This window comes from Puma concolor, chromosome B1 (assembly GCF_028749965.1).
Source record: "Puma concolor isolate L17-30 chromosome B1, mPumCon1.1.hap2, whole genome shotgun sequence".
Lineage (NCBI taxonomy): Eukaryota > Metazoa > Chordata > Mammalia > Carnivora > Felidae > Puma > Puma concolor.
In genome coordinates, this window is record NC_141670.1 from 147854592 (window position 1) to 147874520 (window position 19929).

General features: G+C 37.7%; 1 pseudogene; it reads left to right on the plus strand.

Moving 5' to 3' along the window:
* The first annotated feature begins 2089 nt into the window (after positions 1-2089).
* On the plus strand, positions 2090-2435 carry LOC112858733 (small ribosomal subunit protein eS24 pseudogene; annotated as a pseudogene).
* The last annotated feature ends 17494 nt before the right edge of the window (positions 2436-19929 follow it).

Consider the following 19929-nt stretch of genomic DNA (forward strand, 5'->3'; position numbering starts at 1 on the left):
ATATTAGAGGATTATACACCATGATCAAGTGAGATTAGGTATAGAATGAACATACCAAACATAATAAAAGTCATATATGACAAGCCCACAACTAACATCATACTCACAGGTGAAAAGATGAAATCCTTTCCTCTAAGATCAGGAACCCAGAAATAAACCCACACATAATATGGTCAACTAATCTTCTTCAGAGTCACCAAGAATACACAATAGGGAAAGGATAGTCTCTTCAATAAATGGAGTTGGGAAAACTGGGTATCTACATTCAAAGAATAAAATCGAACCCTTACACTATACAAAACAAAACAAAACTCAGGGACACCTGGGTGACTGTCAGTTAAGCATCTGACTCTTAATCTTGCTCAGGTCAGGTTCTTACAGTTCATGTGGTCAAGCTCCACATTGGGCTCTGTGCTGACAGCACAAAGGTTGCTTGGGATTCTCTCTCTCCCTCTCTCTCTGCTCCTCCCTCCCTTGGGTGCACATTCTTTCTCTCAAAATAAATAAATAAACTTAAAAAAAAACTCAAAATGTATTAAAGACTTTAATGTCAGATCTGAAGCTGTGAAATTTTAAAATAAAAGTGAGACAAAGCTCCTTGACATTGGTGTTGGCTATTTTTTTAATTTGACACCAAAAATAAGGGCAACAGAAGCAAAAATAAATAAATAGGACTACATCAAACTTAAAAGTTTATTTACAACAAAGAAAATCAACAAAATGAAAAGGCAACCTATGGATTGGGAGAAAATATTTGCAAAGCATCCATCTGATAAGAGGTTAATATCTAAAATATATAAGGAACTCACATAACTTGATAGCAAAAAACCCAAATAACCCAATTAAAAAATGGGCAAAGGACCTGAACATTTTTCCAAAAGGAAATAAATATATAAATGGCCAACAGGTATATATGAAAGTGCTCATTATTACTAGTCACTGGGGAAATGGAAATCAAACTCACAATGATCATCTCATACTTGTTAGGATGGTTATTATGAAAAAGTAGAAAGATGCCTAATTTTCGAGAGGATGTGGCAAAAAAAGAATCCTTGTATACTGTTGGTCAGAATGTAAATTGATACAGCCATTATCAAAAACAGTATGGAGATTCCATAAAAATAGAACTACTATATGATCTAGCTATCCCACTTCTGGTTATACATTGAAATAAAATCACTATCTTGGAGATGTTTGCACTCCCGTACGTATTGCAACATTAATCACCACAATCAAGGTATGGAAATAGCCTATGTGACTACCATGCACATGCACACACACACACACACACACACACACCACATACACAATGGAATATTATTTAGCCTTAAAAAAGAAGGAAATCCTGCATTGCAACATGGATGAACCTGGAGGACATGATGCTAAATGAAATAAGCCAAACACAGAAAGACAAATACTGTATGATTTCACTTATATAAGGAATCTGGAAAAAAAATGTGAATTCATAATAATAGAGAGTAGAATAGTGGTTACCAGAGGCTGGAGGTTGAGGGAAAAATGGAGATGTTTGTCAGAGGGTACAAACTTTCAGTTACAAGATGAATAAATTTTGGAGACCTAATGAATGTTTAGCATGGTGACTAGAGCTAATAATAATGTATTACAACACTTGAAATTTGCTAATAGAGTAGTTCTTTTTTTAATTTTTTTTTAACATTTATTCATTTTTGAGAGATGGAGAGAGACAGAGCATGAGTGGGGGAGGGTTGGAGAGAGAGGGAGACACAGAATTGGAAGCAGGGTCCAGGCTCTGTGCTGTCAGCATAGCTTCAGGGCTCGAAGCCGTGGACCACGAGATCACGACCTGAGCGGAAGTCGCACACTCAACCGACTGAGCTACCCAGGTGCCCCATAATAGAGTAGTTCTTAAGTGTTCTCACCACACACAAAAAGATAATTATGTGAAGTAATGAATATGTTAATTAGCTTGATTGTGGTAATTATCTTACAATGTAAACGTATCAAAACATATTGTCTCTTTTCCTTCTTGGCTGCTTGAAACTCTGCCACCATCAGGAACAGCACAGTAACCCTTCCAACCAGGAAGTTTATGACCACCAGCTGATTACTTCAGTGGAAAAAAATGGTCATTGATGTTCTTCACTACGGAAAGGCAACTGTCAAGTACCTAAGACAGAACTTCTGGAAAAACTAGCCAAAATGTACAAGACCATAGCAGATATCATCTATGTATTTGGATTCAGAGTCCATTTTGGTGGTGGCAAGACAACTGGCTTTGGCATGATTTAAGATTCCATGAATTATATAAAGAAAAATGAACTCAAACGTAGACTTGCAAAACACGGCCTTATGAGAAGGAAAAATACCTCAAGAAAACAGCAAAAGGAACACAAGAACAGAATGAGGAAAGTCAGGTAGACTGCAAAGCCAATGTTGGTGCTGGCAAAAAGTGAGCTGAAGACTGGAAAACAGGAGTAAAGATTCTGCAGTAGCTTTATCTGTGGTAACTGTGCAGATTTTTTTTAAAATTTTTTTTTAATGTTTATTTCTGAGACAGAGAGAGAGCATGAGTCAGGGAGGGGCGAAGAGAGAGGGAGACACAGAATCAGAAGCAGGCTCCAGGCTCTGAGCTGTCAGCACAGAGCCTGATGCGGGGCTCGAACTCACAGACTGCGAGATCATGACCTGAGCTGAAGTCGGACGCTCAACCGACTGAGCCACCCAGGTGCCCCAGACTGTGCAGATTTTTTATGAGAGGATTAATAAACTGAGAACTTAAAAAAAAATACATTGTACACCTTAAATATATTACATTTTTGTCAATCATATATCAATAAAGATGGAAAAATGAAACTAAAAGAATTTTTCTTATTTAATTATCTTCAAAATATAACTGACTCCTTAAAGAAACAAACAAAAATAATGTATTATGGGATTTGTAAAATATGTAGAAGTAAAAATATAAGGTGAAAATAGTAAGAAGGCCAGGAAGGGAAAATAGAATTATACTGTTGCAAAGTTTTTACACTACTCATTAAGTAGTGTACAATATCATTTGAAGGTAGAATGTGATCAGTTAAAGGTGTGTAATATAAACCTTAAATAAACCACTAAAACCCTATATCTCTTTATTGTGAATAATAAGGAGTTCTAGCTAATAAGCCAACGAAGGTAATGAAATGGAGTAAAAATAACACAGTTGTTCTAAAAGAAAGCAGAAAAATGGAAACAAAGATGGGACAAATAGAAAAAAACAGTAAGATAATATCAATCCAAAGATGTCAATAATCACATTATATGTAAATGGCCTAAACACTCTCATTTAAAAATGAGAGATTGTAAAAGTTGATAAAACACAAGACCCAACCATGTTAATGTATAGGTTAAAAGTAAAATGATGGAAAAAACAACAACAACAACAACAACAACAACAACACCATGCTAACACTAACCAAAAGAAAGCTGGGGTGGTCATATAAATACAAGATAAAATAGACTTCAGAACAAATAATATTACCAGAGTTAAAGAATGACATAAAATGGACAAATTCCTTGAAATACACAAACTACACAACTCATTCAAGAAGAAATAGATAAACTAAATAATTCTGTAGCTATTAAAGAAATAGAATTTCTAGTTAAAAGCCTTCTCACAAAGAAAATGCTAAGCCCATATAGCTTCATTGGCAAATTCTACCAAACATATAAGCAAGAAATAATACCAATTCTACACAAACTCTTTCAGAAAACTGATGAGGAGGAAATACTTCCCGAATCATGCTATGAGGACCATATTACTTATATCAAAACCAGAAAATGACATTATAGAAAAAGAAAACCTCAGACTAATAGATCTCATGAGTATACGTGCAAAACATCTTAACAAAATGCTATCAAATCAAATACAATAAGGGGTTCTGGAGTGGCTCAGTTGGTTGAGCGTCCCACCCTTTGTTTTGGCTCAGGCTCAGACCATGATTTCACAGTTATCTAGTTGGGGCCTACTCAGGCTCAGTGCTGACAAGGTGGAGCCTGCTTGAGCCTGCTTGGGATTCTCTCTCCGCCCCTCTCCTGCTGGAGTGCACGTGTGTGCTCTCTCTCTTTCTCTCTCAAAATAAATAAATAAATTTTAAAAAATAAAATACAATAATATACAAAATGGATAATACATTATGACCAAGTAGAGTTTATCCCAGGAATGTAGTTATTTTAATATTCAAAATCAATTAATGCATTTTAATAACAAATTGCAGAAAAAAACCACATGATCATCTCAATAAACAAAGAAAAAGCATTTGAGAAATACAAAATCCGGGCTTAATAAAAAGTCTCTTGAAACTAAGAACACAAAGGAACTTCCTCAACCTGATAAACCATATACATGAAAACCCTACAGTTAACATTATACTTACAGTGAAAAACTGAATGCTTTCTTCAGAAAATCAGAAGCAAGAAAAGGATGTCTATCATACCACTTCTAATCAATTTTGCACTGCTGGTTCTAGCCAGTGACAACAGCAAAAGGAAAAAGAAAAGGAGAAGGAGAAGAAGGAAAGAAGGAAGGAAAGAACATAGGAAGGGAGGAAGGGAGGAAGGGAGGAAGGGAGGAAGGAATTAAAACATCCATATATCCATAGTGGAAAAGAAGTATAACTCCCTTTATTCACAGACAACACAATTTCTGTGAAGATGTCACATGAAGTATACAAATAAGTAACTAGAAGTAGTATGGGAGTTTAGCAAAGTTACCGGATATCAGATTTACATATGAAAATCAATTATATTTCTATATAGAGTACAACATCATTTCATGTGCTTATTTGCCACCCATATCTCTTAGTGAATTGTCTAGTCAAGCATTTTGCCCATCTTTAGATACCATATGACCCAGATATTTGAAAACATTCCGAGTCATATCCTAATCTCAGGAACCTATGGATGTGTAACCTTACATGGCAAAGAAGACTGGGAAGATGTGATTAAGGTTCTTGGGATGTGGAGCCTACATTATCCACATGAGTCCAATGTAATAGTCCAAGAGTCCTTAAGAGGCAGAAGAGAAAGAGAGTCAGAGAAGATATGATAATGGAAACAAATGTTGGAGGGATACCCCTTAAAATGAAGAGGCCATAAGCCAAAGAATTCAAGCAACCTCTAGAAGCTGGAAAAACCAAGGAAACAAAATTCCAACAAAGCATTCAGAAGGGATACAATTCTGCCAATATGTTGGCCTTTTAGCTCAGAGAAACCCATTTCAGACTTCTGACCTCCAGAATTACAAGATGATAAATGTGTGTTGTTTTAAGCCACTGGGTTTATGGTAATTTAGCACAATGGCAATAGGAAACAAGTACCCCTGATTTCTGAAAAGATTCTTTTATGGAGTCTTTATTTTTACTTGGATAAATTTATATTCTGTACAAGAATGGAATGAAATTAGTAAGTGGTATATTATTGTATAACATCTAAATTTGATAGAACGTTCAAGGAATAATAAAATAGAGAAAACATATTTGGTAAGTTTTGTCTTGTAAAATACTGGTCAAAGATACTATGAGTGAAAGCAAAAAAAAAAAAAGACAGTAACTGAAAACATTTGGGTTGAAATATTTACACATTTAATAAAGCAAAATCTAACTTGAGAATATACTCCATTTGGAATAATTTGTTCTGAGTTTGCCAGGTACTTATATTAACCTATAGAGACAGTATGTTCCCAAATAAAAATACTGAGGTCAACAGAGGACAGTCAGCTGAGAGCATCAACAATTTTAAATTAATTAACTACAGTGTTAAAATATTAAAATACAATGCTAAAGAAGTTTAGAGATATTTTTATTAAAAATTACAAACCTAATACCATATTAAAATGTATTCTTCATAGGGGCTAGGGGTGGGGGGAAATGGAGAGATGTTGGTCAAAGGATACAATTTTCCAACTGTAGGATGAGTAAGTTTTGGTGATCTAAAGTACAGTATTAACAATAATTAACTATATTAATTAACTATAATTAACAATATAATTATATATTTTCATATAATTAACTATAATTAACAATAATGTATTATATATTTGAAAGCTACTAAGGAGGGTAGATTTCTTTTAAATTTTTTTTAAAGTTTATTTATTTTTGAGACAGAGAGAGACAGCATGAACGGGGGAGGGTCAGAGAGAGAGGGAGACACAGAATCTGACAGGCTCCAGGCTCTGAGCCATTAGCACAGAGCCTGACGCGGGGCTTGAACTCACGAACCGCGAGATCATGACCTGAGCCGAAGTCGGACACTTAACCAACTGAGCCACCCAGGTGCCCCAGATTTTTATTTTTTAAGTTGGCTTCACATCCAGGGCAGAGTCTCTACTCATGACTCTGAGATCAAGACCTGAGCTGAGATGAAGAGTCACAGATGCTTAACTGACTGAACCACTCAGGTGCCCCCAAAGAAAGTAGATTTTAAATTCTATCGCTACAAAAAAAAAAAAAAAGTAATAATGTGAGGTGATAGAGGTTTTAGTTAACTTTATTGTGGTAATCATTTTGCAATACAGACAGCCTTCAACTTATACTTATGATATTGTACCTTGACTTTATGATGGTATGAAAGCAATACACATTCGGTAGAGACATACTTCAAATTTTGAATTTCGATTTCTTTCCCCAGGTTAGTGATATGCAGTACAATACTTTATCGTGATGCTGGCGGTGACAGTGTGCCAAAGATGCTGTGAACCACGTGATTATGAGGGTAAACAGCCAATAATACACTTACAATCATTCTGTACCAGAACAGCCATTTCTGCTTTCCACTTCTAGTACAGTGTTCAGTAAGTTACATGAGATATTTAACACTTTATTATAAAATAAGCTTTATGTTAGATGATTTTGCCAAACTGCAGGCTCATAGTAAATGTTCTGAACACTTTAAGGCAGGTGAGGCTAAACAATGGTGTTTGGTAGGTTAGGTGTATTAAATACATTTTCGACTTAGGGTGGATTTATCTGGACACAACCCTATCATAAGTTGAGGAGAATCTGTATATATGTGTATCAAATCATCATGTTTTATACCTTAAACTTAACACAGTGCTATATGTCAATTATATCTCAATGAAGCTGGAAAAAATATATTCTTTAGAGTAAAAAAAAAAACATGGTATGAGACACAGATATGGTCAATAAACAGATTAAAATGCATGAATGTCTAGAATAATTATTGATTGTTATTTTTAATATACTGATAATCAGTATTAAGCAGCTTGTTTTTAGTTTACCGTATCCAGATTTGTTTTGGAAAATAGTTTTTAAACAGTCTATTTTCTACATCGGTCCATTAATATAATAAAACTAATTTGTCAGTTAATACACATTTGAAATTATTATGTAATTTTAACTGTTTAATGATTTATTTCATTCTTAAAAGTATCTAAGTCTGGACAATAAATTATATAGTCCCTCCAGGCATAGGGTCTAATAGTGATTTATGCCATTCTACTGTTGTCCCTTTGTTCTCAGACCTATGTGCTCTGTCTTAGACAAAGCCATATTTGAATCTTGTAAGACAGTATTTCCCAACTTGTTCCATGCATCATAAATGAGTTCTTCAATAGACCATTCCACCATTCTATGGTCATTGCTTTCTAGTTCAGTAATCACACAGGTTTATAAACCATTTAAAACTAGTAATCACATAGTTGTTATTCTTTTGTCTTAGTTCATTTATAGTAAAATTAGTTCTTTGGTCAGATTCAGTGTTGTGTGAGGTTCCCTAATGCTGAATAAGGCATTCTGACATTAAAAAAATAATTTTTTTTAATGTTTGTTTTTGAAAGAGAGAGAGAGAAACAGTGCGAGCAGGGGAGGAAAGAGAGAAGGAGACACAAAATTCAAAGCAGGCTCCAGGCTCTGAGCTGTCCACACAGAGCCCAATGAGATCATGATGACCTGAGCTGAAGTTGGATGCTTAACCAACTGAACCACCCACGCGCCCCTAAAAGATTTTATTTTTAAGTAATCTCTACACCCAATATAGGGGATCGAATGCCTAACTCTGAGATCAAGAGCTGTATGCTCCAACAACTGAGCCAGCCAGGCATCCCCCACTCTCTTTTTGCTTGCATAGTTTCTAAGGAGAAGGTGAACATAATTCTTATCTTTGCTCCCCTATAGGTAAGATACTTATTTCCTTTGCTGCTTTCAAGACTTTTTCTTCATTTTTTATTATTTTTCTTCATTTTACCTATGCCTATGCCCAGGTATAGTTTTTTTGTTTGTTTGTTTTTTGTTTTTTTGTTTGCATATATCCTGCTTTGTGTTCTCTGAGCTTCCTGGATCTGTAGCTTGGTGTCTGACATTAATTTGGGGACCTTTCTCAGTCATTATTGCTTCAAATACTACTTCTGTCGCTTTTCTCTCCTGGTATTCCCATTATATACATTTTCCACCTTTTGTAATTTTCCCACAGTGCTTGGTTATGCTGTTCTGTTGTGGGTTTTTTTTTTTTCAGTCTTTTTTTTCTCTGTGTTCTTCAGTTTTGGAAGTTTCTATTGTCATTTCCTCAGGCTCAGCAATTCTTTCTTCAGCTGAGTCTGTCCCACTTATGAATCCAATAAAGGCATTCCTCATTTCTTTTTTATTCCTTCTTAGAATTTTCATCTTTCTGCTTATATTATCTATCTGTTGTTGCACATTTTCTACTTTTGCTATTAAAGCATTTAGCATATTAATTATGTATTTTTGTTAAAATTCTTGGCCTAATAATTCCAACATTCCTGCTGTATCTGACTCTGGTTTTGCTGATTGTTTCAGTCTCTTCAAACTGCTTTTGGTTTTTAGTATGCCTTGCAGGTTTTCATTGAAAGGTGGACATGATGTACTGGGTAAAAGGAACTATAATAAATAGGCCTTTAGTAATGCAGGATAGGTTGTGGGGGAAGGGATAGTGTTCTATAGTCCTATGATTAGGTCTCAGTCTTTGGTGAGTTTGTGCCACTGTGAATTTCAATAGTGTTTCTTAGCCTCTCCCCTTCTCACTCCACCTCAGGTGGGATATGATGGCTAGAGTAAGCTGGCATTAGGTTAGGCTCTGATAAAACCCCAGAGGGTTGGGGTTTGGTAAAATACTTTCTTCTGAGGATGGGCCTTGTTAGGAAGAACATAATCATGTGGAGTATTTCAAAATGGTTACTTTTGAAAGTAATCAGTAATATCAAATTTTCTTCCAGTATTCACTGTGAGGACCTAGTAGGGCTCCTGGAGGTAAAGATCAGCAAAGCATGGGGGCCCTCGATGATTGGATCCCCCTGGAGTTTTACACTCTCAGCCTTGTCCACACTAAGTCTCCAGCAATTTGTCAATTACAGTTCAGGTTTTCCTACCCCAACACTGGTTGCCATGAAGATTTCTGCTCCTGTAAGTTGTGATTCTTTGTCCATCTGTCTGTTTCTCCAATTTATGGGTGGGGGGAGTGATTTGCCCTGTGACCTCACTTCTCTGACAGATGTAAGAAAAGTTGTTGGTTTTTAGTTTGTTCAGCTTTTTACTTGATGATAGGATGAAGTGGCCACTTTTTTTTTTTTTTTTTTTTTTTGGAGTGGCCACTTCTAAGCTACTTACATGCTAGACTGGAACCTCTGCCTAATTTTAAAACTTACTGTTACATGTGAAAATATGAAAGATTAGTTATAATTTACCATAATTTCTGAGTTGTTATATGATATAAAATATTTGCTTATTTGAGAGTTCAAAGTCATCGGGAGAATCCCTTATATGTCAAAGGTTTATTATAGTATTTCCTGCATGTAATGCCTTCAAAAACTATGCACTTTTTAATAAGCTGTACCCAGTGCTCTAAATAGCGTATATCACATAGTAGTTAATAAATGTCTGTAGAATAATCAATAAATGAATGAATGAAAAGTTCCTTTGGATACTTTCAGTCTTATCAGATCAAATTTTCTAATGAGACCAATTTGTCCTGAGAAAGATACAAGCCAGGAATTGCTCTAACTTCTAACATTTCTGCTAGTTATTAATATACTTGCTTGCTCTAAATCTGAACCCTGAATATGTTTCTTTTCATGTTCAATTTGAAAGTAAAAACTCAGGAACTCATGAATCTCTATGTAGGAGTTGTTTTATGCAATAACTACTTTACATTCTGCAAAAAAACAAGGACAAAAATTACCAAACTAACAAACATAAAATGGAGAACAAAAATTAAATGCATGTAGCTTATTTGTTTAATAACCAATAGTTAGTGCACATAATTTAGTTGTAGATTATCCTTGGCATATTTTATGTCTTAGACTGGCTTTCTCTTGCTTTATAGGAATCTTTACGTTTTTCCATTCCTATATTTACTTCTTTAACCAACCTAGAACTACATACAAAAAGCAATATGATTTTAATTTTAATCTAAATAAACTTTAAGATATGAGACATTTAAAAAAAAACTTTCTAATGTTTATTTTTTGAGAGAGAGAGAGGAGCAGAGAGAGAGGGAGACAGAGAATCCTACCTAAGTAGGCTTCAGGCTCTGAGCTGTCAGCATAGAGCCTGATGTGGGGCTTGAACCCATGAACCGTGAGATCATGACCTGAGCCAAAGCCGGATGCTTAACCAACTGAGCCACCTAGGCGCCCCTATAGGAGACATAGTTTTAAAAGAAAATCTAATGTAAAATGTGTATTCATTACCCAATAACATTTAATTAAATATGAATTGTGTAGCAACTGTGTTCTACTAAAGTGACCGGCAGTTAATTACTATTTCTGCTAGATTGTCATTCTTCTAGCCCTCAGCTTAGTTATTTCTTACTTGGCTCTGCTTCTGGAGCAGCAGGCTAATAAAATTATAAGTTCCAAAAGAGAGTGATCAGAGGGTGAAAGAGATCTCAAAATCATGTCATATGAGGAGTAAATGAAAAGAAGGAAAGAGAAAACCAGGGTCATTGGATGGATAGCAATTAAAGGGAGGCATATTTCATCTCCACATCTGCCTCAGATTTCTTAGCACAGTCCACAAGGCCCTGAATGATTTGGCTTCTGCTAACTTCTCCAGCCTCATCCTGCAAAAATTATTCCATTCACTTTTTGTGTTTCAGCTCTTTTGACACAGTTTGATACCTCCCTCTTCAGGACTTTTATACATACACTACTTTGGCCAGCAATATTCTCTAATCTTTTGCCTGAGTAGTTTCTCCCATAGATATCAGCTCAAGCACTATTTTCTCAAGAAAACTCTACCCTCAAAGAAAGGTCCCTAGGTTAGTTTTCCCTTTAGCAGTTATTCCCTTTGGCAGTTCCTTTGTATGTCTCTCACACTAGACTATATGTGTCAAGGGATAAAGGACCATGTTTGTGTTGTTCACCATTTTCTTGCCATCACAGAGACCATGCATAGTAGGTAGGCAACAGATACCAGGTGGATGAATGAAAACTCATTCTTATGTTGGATAAATTTTCAACTTAAATTCCAAAGTATCTTTAAAAAAAAAACCACCAGAAAATAGCAACAACATAATAAAAACAGGTACGTGACAAAAACGAAGGAGTAACATTGGATATTAGGAATTTGTGGAAACTGTGGGGAACTGAAGACAGCATGTGTTGTATAAAGGCATTCAAATTTCAAACAACTTTGAAATGCTGTGATGACAAAATATAGCATGTTCATGTAACAGTTTTGGTTACAGACCGCCATTTTGCAGTGCTTATATTTAAATGATATACCCAGGGGCACCTGGGTGGCTTAGTCGGTTAAACATCCGACTCTTGATCTCAGCTTACTCAGGTCTTAATCTCAGGGTCGTGAATTCAAGCCCCATGTTGGAGTCCACACTGGGCATGGAGCCTACTAAAATAAAATAAAATAAAATAAAATAAAATAAAATAAAATAAAATAAAATATCCATTTTATAGTCAATATAAATAATATTATAGAGAATACTTAATGGCATGAAAGTATGCTCATATACTAAGTTTTTAAAAATCATGCTTTTTTAAATGTTTTACAATGAGCTTGTATTGCTTTTGTATTCAGAAATAAATTGTTTTTACAAGGTAAAGAAGTAACTCAGGTGGCAATATGGAGGATAAAGTGGAATAGACTAGGACCAGAGGCAGGTAGATTAATAGACTATTGAAATAGTATGGGTGAAAGCTGGTAGAAGCCAAATTAAGGCAGTGGCTGTGAGGACAAAGAAAGTAATTAGATATGGATGCAGAATGAATAGGATTTGGTAATCTTAGATCTATTTAGGTTGGAGATAAAGGTTAAGGAAGCATTAGCTTAAACACAGTAATTCCGCTAGTAACCTTGAATCTATATGGGTTAGAGATAAGGGTTATGAATTCATTAGCCTTAAACATGGTAATTGAAATGAGATTCCTTCGGGAGAGAATATAATATAGAAATAGGGCAATGGCCTGAATCATGGGGAAACTCTTAACATCTAAAAGCCAGATGGAGGAAGAAATGCCTATAAAGAAGATCAAGTAGGATTGGTTAGAGAGATAAAGCAACTAGGAAGTTGTCATGGAAAATTAAAGGAAGTGGTTTTCAAGTAGGGATTGGTTAACGATGCTAGTAGAGAAAGCATCTTGCATGCTTCTGATGTTTGCTTCCTGTGATAGGACCTAAACTAGGTTCAACGTCTTTCCCTATACTTGGGGAAATTGACTGACTTATATGACTAGTGAATTTGTGAAGAATGTCTGATTTAGCTTTGTCCTCCAACCTACAAGGACAAGGTTGTCTACAGAAACCAAACTGTCATTTGATCCTCCATGCCGTCCTTGGGAAGTGTTGCTCGGGACTGAAGGTATACATTGGCCTAATTGTGGGGATAAGTTGGCAGGCCTATTTGGTTTTTCATACTGAACAACATCAATCAACTTACTCTTATCAGAAATAAAGTGATATATCGGCCCCCATTTCTATCCTTTATTTCTCAAATTGTTCAGAACCTATGCAAGAAGGGAATTAGTTTATTGAGATTCCTTAGAAAATGCGACAACTCATGTCAAAGTCCACAAGAGTCAGGTAAAGTATGACTTTGACAATTAAGAAGTAATCATAAATCATTACTTTCCTTAATAAAGCCAGTTTCTCCAAGGAAGACAACTGAGGGAATGTCTCCATGATGGTGTTGGTGGGGCAACTATAACTACTGCTCCAATCTTTGTTCTGTAAGTTTCTCTAAGAATGGGATTGAACCACCCAGGGGACTACATTAGTCAGGGCTATTTTAGTTGCAAATGAATAAAACCTACCTTAAAATAGCTTAAATGAGGGTGGCAAGGGTGGGTGAGAGAAAAGGCAGAACTTAGTGGCCACTTAATTAATGGACAATAGACCTAACCCTGGATTTCAAATATCATTTTGACTCTACTGTCTATTGCTCATACCTGCCTTCTTCCATCTTTGTTGTGTGGCAAGGTAGGCTCCATGTTATGTCAGCATCTCTAGCCTCAGTAAAATTTTTATAGATAACTGTAAACATTGACTTGGCTCATGTGCCTATCTTTATGACAGGGGAAAAAAGTCATATAATTGACAGCTTTATTACATAGATGAAAGGCACTTCTTGAAAAGATGGACATACAAAAAGTAAGTGATGGGATATTCTCCACAACATTCCACCCCTTGGTTACCTAGCATCTACGCTTGTGCTTCTTTCAGTATATATAATCTCAAAAATGTCCTAGCCTAAGACAATGCCATTATTCCATGGACAACTGAAATACTTTCTTGGGAAACATGCTAAAGTCTCATCCAATTATCGAACCTTACTTGAAAACCCAGAGTTCTGATGTGCATTTCTTTTGTTCAGGTCTGGATGTAGCTCTTTGTGGTACAACATAATGAAGATAATTTAATTAGATAGTGGTATAAACTTAACAAGGTGAGTTAAGGGCACCCTTAATTAGCTAGTGGATGAGGTCCTTGGTCAGTTAATATAGTGGTCTTGAGTTTGCTCTCTGAAAGGTGCTCCCTTATCCCTTATACAAAAGTGGGTATCGGAATTATTGGAACAAAGCCTAAAACTCAACATTCAACAGGTTGTTGCTTGCGACAACATATTAAGTATTGCCAAACCTCCTAGCTAGGGATGAGGAATCTTATTATTGTGCACCTCACCTAGACTCATTGGTTACACATTTTAGATTGTGTCATTTGTTGATACTGGTACTATTACTAATCAAGAATGAAAACACAAACATTGCCATTTTGAGATATTTTATTCTCTTCAACAGTCTGTTTTGAATTTCACATTAATTTTTTATTCAAATTCAGGGAATTCAGTTTAAGGTATTATTATTAGACTACTCTCATCCCTCCTCTAAGATTTTATCTGGTTTTTAGAGATACGTTCTTTACCATCATGACTTTGGCAGAGGGGAATCTGGTTTGCTTGGTGTCTAAATTTGTTGCTGAAAGGTCTGTTGTTGATACAAATTGTAATCTACTCTTTCAAAGTGTTTTTCCTCTGCCCTTACCTCTAAATGTATGGATATTAGTGTCTTCTCTCAGTAGGATCCTCTATCCAATCCATGGATTCATACCATAGCTTCTGACATGAGTTTCCATCACCCTGCCTGCAAGCAGTTAGGCTCACTGTGAACCAAGTTTACATACCTCTTAAGAAATTCTGTATCTCCTTTTCAGTCTACTGTCATCAAGAAAGATGCAAGAGTGGGAGTGATTATCAATGCTGTCTGGTCCTCTCTGCCTAAACAGGTCATGCTGAGCTTCTACTTGATTGTAGTCGCTTGTGTTAGGCAAACTTCCTGATGGGAAGCAGGGCACAAGCCACAAGCTCTGTTTTTGAATTCTGAAATCTTCTTGGCAGTATCTATCCCTTATCATTTGGTGTTCTAACCCTGAGGAGAGAGCCAGGAAATACATGTCTCAAATCATGGGCTCTTTTACCCTTTTGTAACACCACTGAGGCTGCCTTTATTTCCTTTTCAGGCAAGTTCACTTCCCATGGTGACCAAAGGCCATAGGTAAAGTTTTTGCTTGGTTCTACTGTGACATGTTTCTTTCTTAATAGTAGCTAGCCCAAATGGTGAGGCTGTTTCTCATTGGCTTCATTTTGTTAATCTGCCCATTCCTGAATCAATCATTATGACTGAGTAATAAGGGTACTTTTGCTGGCGTGATTCATGGGTTCACCTCTGCGGTATGAAAATTAGGTCTAGGTAATGGACAGTTACACCTGGGGGAAAGGATAGATCTAGATTAGTTAGGATAACTTCCAAATCTGTGGTTTAACCCAAAAGAATATATATAAGTTCTAATACAAGTGAGTCCGTCCACCTTGTGGCTTGGCCATCTTCAACACGTGGCTTCTAATACAAATGTGTTCATCTGCCTCAAATTGGTGGGGAATGGGAGATCTTGGACTTCTCATGTGCTGTTTTTATGGACCAGAGCTGCAACAGGAGCACATCACTTCTACTCACATTCCACTGGTTAGAACCTAATTGGCACACCTAACTGGTGAGCCTACTTGCAAGGGAGGTTGGGAAATATAATATGTGTATCCACAAAAAGAATCTAGTGTCTACAAGAGTCCACTATTCTGGTCACTAAATATCTATTTTATCTCTCTTCCCACACAGAGTACATGTCCTACTCCAATGAGACAACCTAAAGTTCTGTTCAGTTACTAGGTCAGGCCTAGAGTCTAGGTCTTTAGGTAATGTGCAGGCCTCTTCATTAGGTCCAAGTGTAACCTATGAACTAAAAGGGTAAGTTACCTCTATTATTACTCCATGTTCCAGCAAACCCAATGTACATTGGTAGATCAGAGACAGGTAACTACACTATGCTCTCATTAGGAAAAGAGAAAGATATGGGGCGCCTGGGCAGCTCAGTTGGTTAAGCATCTGACTTTGGCTCAGGGCATGATCTCACGGTTCATGAGTTCGAACCCCATCTCGGGCTCAGTGCCAATAGCATGGAGCCTGAAGCCTGCTTCAGATTCTGTGTCTCCCTCTGTCTCTGTCCCTCCCCCGCACGTGCTCTGTCTCTGTCTCAAAAAAAGACATTAACAAAATTAAATAAAATAAAAAAAAAGGAAAAGAGAAAGATGTGAGACATTAGGAAATGTGGATACATAACAATGATGAAATAGTGTGCAGACATTTTGTGATCCACCTTCCCTCAGAGTACAGGAAGGCTTGATGAGACCTCAGTCTTTGGGAGGAAGTCCCTTGTCCTTTGTCTTTTGTATAGCCCCTTATACCAGACTCTGATATGTTGTCCATTATTCTCCATGGCCACATCCTATGAGGGTACTGGATGCTGTAAGGTGTTTATGCCCTATTTCCTTATACAGGCTTGGTGTTGAATAGTTGCCTCACTGTTTTAACACTTGAACAACATTTGAACCAGGTTAATGATATGATTATATGCTTAGTAATAAAATTCCTTCAAAAATTTAGTCTTGTGATCTACTTGCTTCCAGTGACTACATCCCAAGTTTTTTGTTTTTGTTTTTGATAGAGAGCATGAGCAAAGGAGAGGGGCAGAAAGAGAGAATCTTAAGCAGGCTCCAAACCCAGCATGGAGCCCAACCCAGGGCTTGATCTCACAACCATGAGATCATGACCTTAGCCAAAATCAAGAGTTGGACACTTAAGCGACTGAGCCACCCAGGCCCTTCCCTTTTTTTTTTTTTTTTCTTTTTTCAAGTTCATTTATTTAAGTAATCTCTACACCCAACTTGGGGCTTGAACTCATGGCCCTGAGATCAAGAGTCACATTCTCTTCTGAGCCAGCCAGGCACCCTGACCCAAAGTTCTTTCTTACATAATTCTAGAACCTGATTTACTTCTTTCCTTCCTTGCTCCCATGCCTTGTCCCCATGTCTGTTTTTCTAGAACTCCATTCCAGCCACCTTCAGGCCATCTAAAATAATGGCCTTTGATGGAAACACCAAAGCCTCGATATGATCTTTGTTCCTGTACTGTACTCAAGGCCTCCTCCGTTTCATTTTTTACCATTCAAGGTCTAGAAAGTCAGCTTTTCCAATCCTTTCAAGTATTCTTATGCATTTTCATTTCGGCAATTCTTTCCTTGAGCTTATCTTTTTAGTAAAACCTTGCTAAAGGCAAAATGTAAAATTCAAAATACACTATTGCTTTTATTCTTTTGAACTATCTCCTCTGGAGCTAGTCTCAGTAGATAGGTGATATGATTTTCAATTACGTTGCCATTATAAAACCTGCGTCTCCTTCTTCCAGCCTCCTAAATCAGTTTCTCCAACCTCTGCTACATCATCACTAAACCAATGCAACACATTTTAGATTACTGTCCTAGCAGTACCCCACTTCTGGCACCAATTTCTGGATTAGTTATGGTCATTCTAGCTCCTGTAACATAAATTCTCAAATCTCAGTTTTTTCTTATAAGAAGTCCAAAAGAGTTTTTCTAATTTGGAGGTGGCAGTTTTCCAAGTAGTGATTTAGCTACTCATGTTCTTCTCTTCTGGCACTGGCATCTCCAACATACAGTTTTCAGGGTTATGATACTCACTAGCTGATGGAAAAAGAGTAAGGGAGGATGGGAGGAACTTTATTAAGCCTGGAAATGTGTGCATCACTTCCATTCACATTTCATTGGCTAAAAGTCAACTACACGACCCCAACTAACTTCAGAGGAAATTGGGAAATTCAGTCTAGCTGTATGTCCAGAAGAAATGTTTTATGAATGGCTAGTCAAGTCTCTGCCACAAGGTTCTAAAAAAAAAAAAAAAAAAAAAGCTAGATAAAAGTAATAGAAAGTCACTCTAGGGGTCTATTCTAATAGGTTTGACTGCATCTTAGTCCCAACAAGATATTCATTTCACTACTATGTAAACTTATTTTCTTCTAAGTAATGGGATTAAAGACAGTATTTTTGATAGTGTTCTAGGTAAAGAAGTTAGATTGCAAAGGGTTAATGAGTTAAATTCAGATAACAGACATTGAACATAGAATCCTTTTTAAAAGCCTAATTGTGAAGGGAAGGAAACAGAGTGGAACCAGAAATGTGGAGGTTTGAAGACAGAAAAGGTAATAAATGGAAGAGAAAGAGGAGATTGAAACTAGAATGAAGATGGATAATTCATCTCATATAAGAGCCAGAAATGTCTCATTCCTCTGATACTGGAGAAGAGGAAAGTTCTGGAAGTATCTAAGTTTATGGTATTTAGAAAATTGAAGGAGTTGACACGTAACAGCATCAATCTTTTGGCGTTTGAAGTAAAGTCATATAATGAAATGTGACTGGGACTTAAACACTGCAAAAAGTATTCTGGTGGGAAGGGAAAAGAAGGTGCTGATGAATATACAGGGTAGGAGGGAGTAATCTAGCTGAGGTTCTAGAACCTAAACCTGTAGTGTTAAGATACACAAATGTAGTATCATGTTCTGCACAGGACCTCGGCAAAAACTGTGGGAGAGGAACAGGCAGATAGTTAGCTTAGTGTGTATATTTACTATAGCACCTATCACACCATAAAGCCCCTGGAAGCAGAGACTTTGATTTCCAAAACTATGCACACAGTAGGAACATGATGAATTTTTGTTTGAATGAATTGATTCAGTCATTGCCAATTCTGCCATAGTACTCTGTAGAGTACTGGCAACTGCCCACATTTCATATGGTATGCCAATGCTAAAAAGAAAAAAAAAAAAAGCTAAAAAAAATTCAGGCACACTCAATTAAACTTAGCAGTCTTAAAATGGCAACTATGTCAGCTGAGACATAATTTTTATCCTGTGCCAGTACATCTGCCTTTGACGTTTGCTTCATTTTCCTTATGCCACTGTGTTCTTATTGGACCAGAAAGGGATAATTCTGAGTTCAATAAGCCACGCTATTATTTCAAAAGTCCTGGAAGTTCTTCATACACCTACGAATGAACTCAAAACCTCCTTCACAACATTCCAAGAGATGCATAGACAGGGATGATTATTTATGATGCTCACTTCACAGAAAAAAAGCCGAATCGGTGAGGGGTGGAAGAACTAAATCAGGGTCATTTGGTGAATTCTCTGCAAAGTCTGGCACGTATCGTGCTTGCTTCTCCCGTCTTTTCCCCTTTGGAAACTTTAAAGTAATCTCAGACCTCACCTAATCGAACTCCTTCATAACACACAACTGTAAACTCAGATTCAGGAAGTCTGTACCTCAAGACTCAGGCCAAAGAGGGCTCTTTCCTCTACACGACGCCATCTCTTAAAGATCCAAAGCCTTAATCACGATTTGGCGGTGGAAAAAAAGGCCAGGAATAAAACTACGTACGACAGTCCAGAAAGAGGCCCCACCTCCCGGATCTGGCGGTCCCGGCCTCCAGCTAACAAAGTGTCTGCACCGCGCGTCCGCACCGGCTTCCCACCCGGCCCGGGGCCGCTGCTCTCCAGCCCGCCCGCCTGTCCCACGCGCTGCAGCAGTGCCAGCCCGCGGGGGCCCGGAATCTGGCCCTCGAAATCTCACTTTCGTCTTTGGGCCACCCGCGCGCCACGGCTCAGGCGACGGCTGATGGCGTCACCTGCACTTCCGCCTGCGGCTGCGTTCTAGTCACAAGCGAGGAAGGAAGAAGGGAGGTCTGAAGGGCTGTATGTGTGGGGGAAATAGCGAGGAAAGAGAAGCAATCCGGGCGCTCGCAGGCGCTACGACTGTAACCGCGGGCCTCTTCTGTCCCCGCCGTCCCTCCATCGGAAGTCGCCCTGGGCACACTTCCCTCGCTTCCTCCTGGTCTCCCCTTCTCTGGGTCTCCCGACACCCGGGTCTCTCTTTACGCCTCACCCCTCCCTCCCTCCTTTGCTCCCTCACACTCCCTCCCTCTCCCTCCCTCCCATCGTCAGGCTCCCCGCCCTTAGTATCGCGAGACGAGGTGAGAGCTGGCGGAGCGGCGGCGGCGGCGGCGGCAGTAGAGGTGACCGAGGCGGTG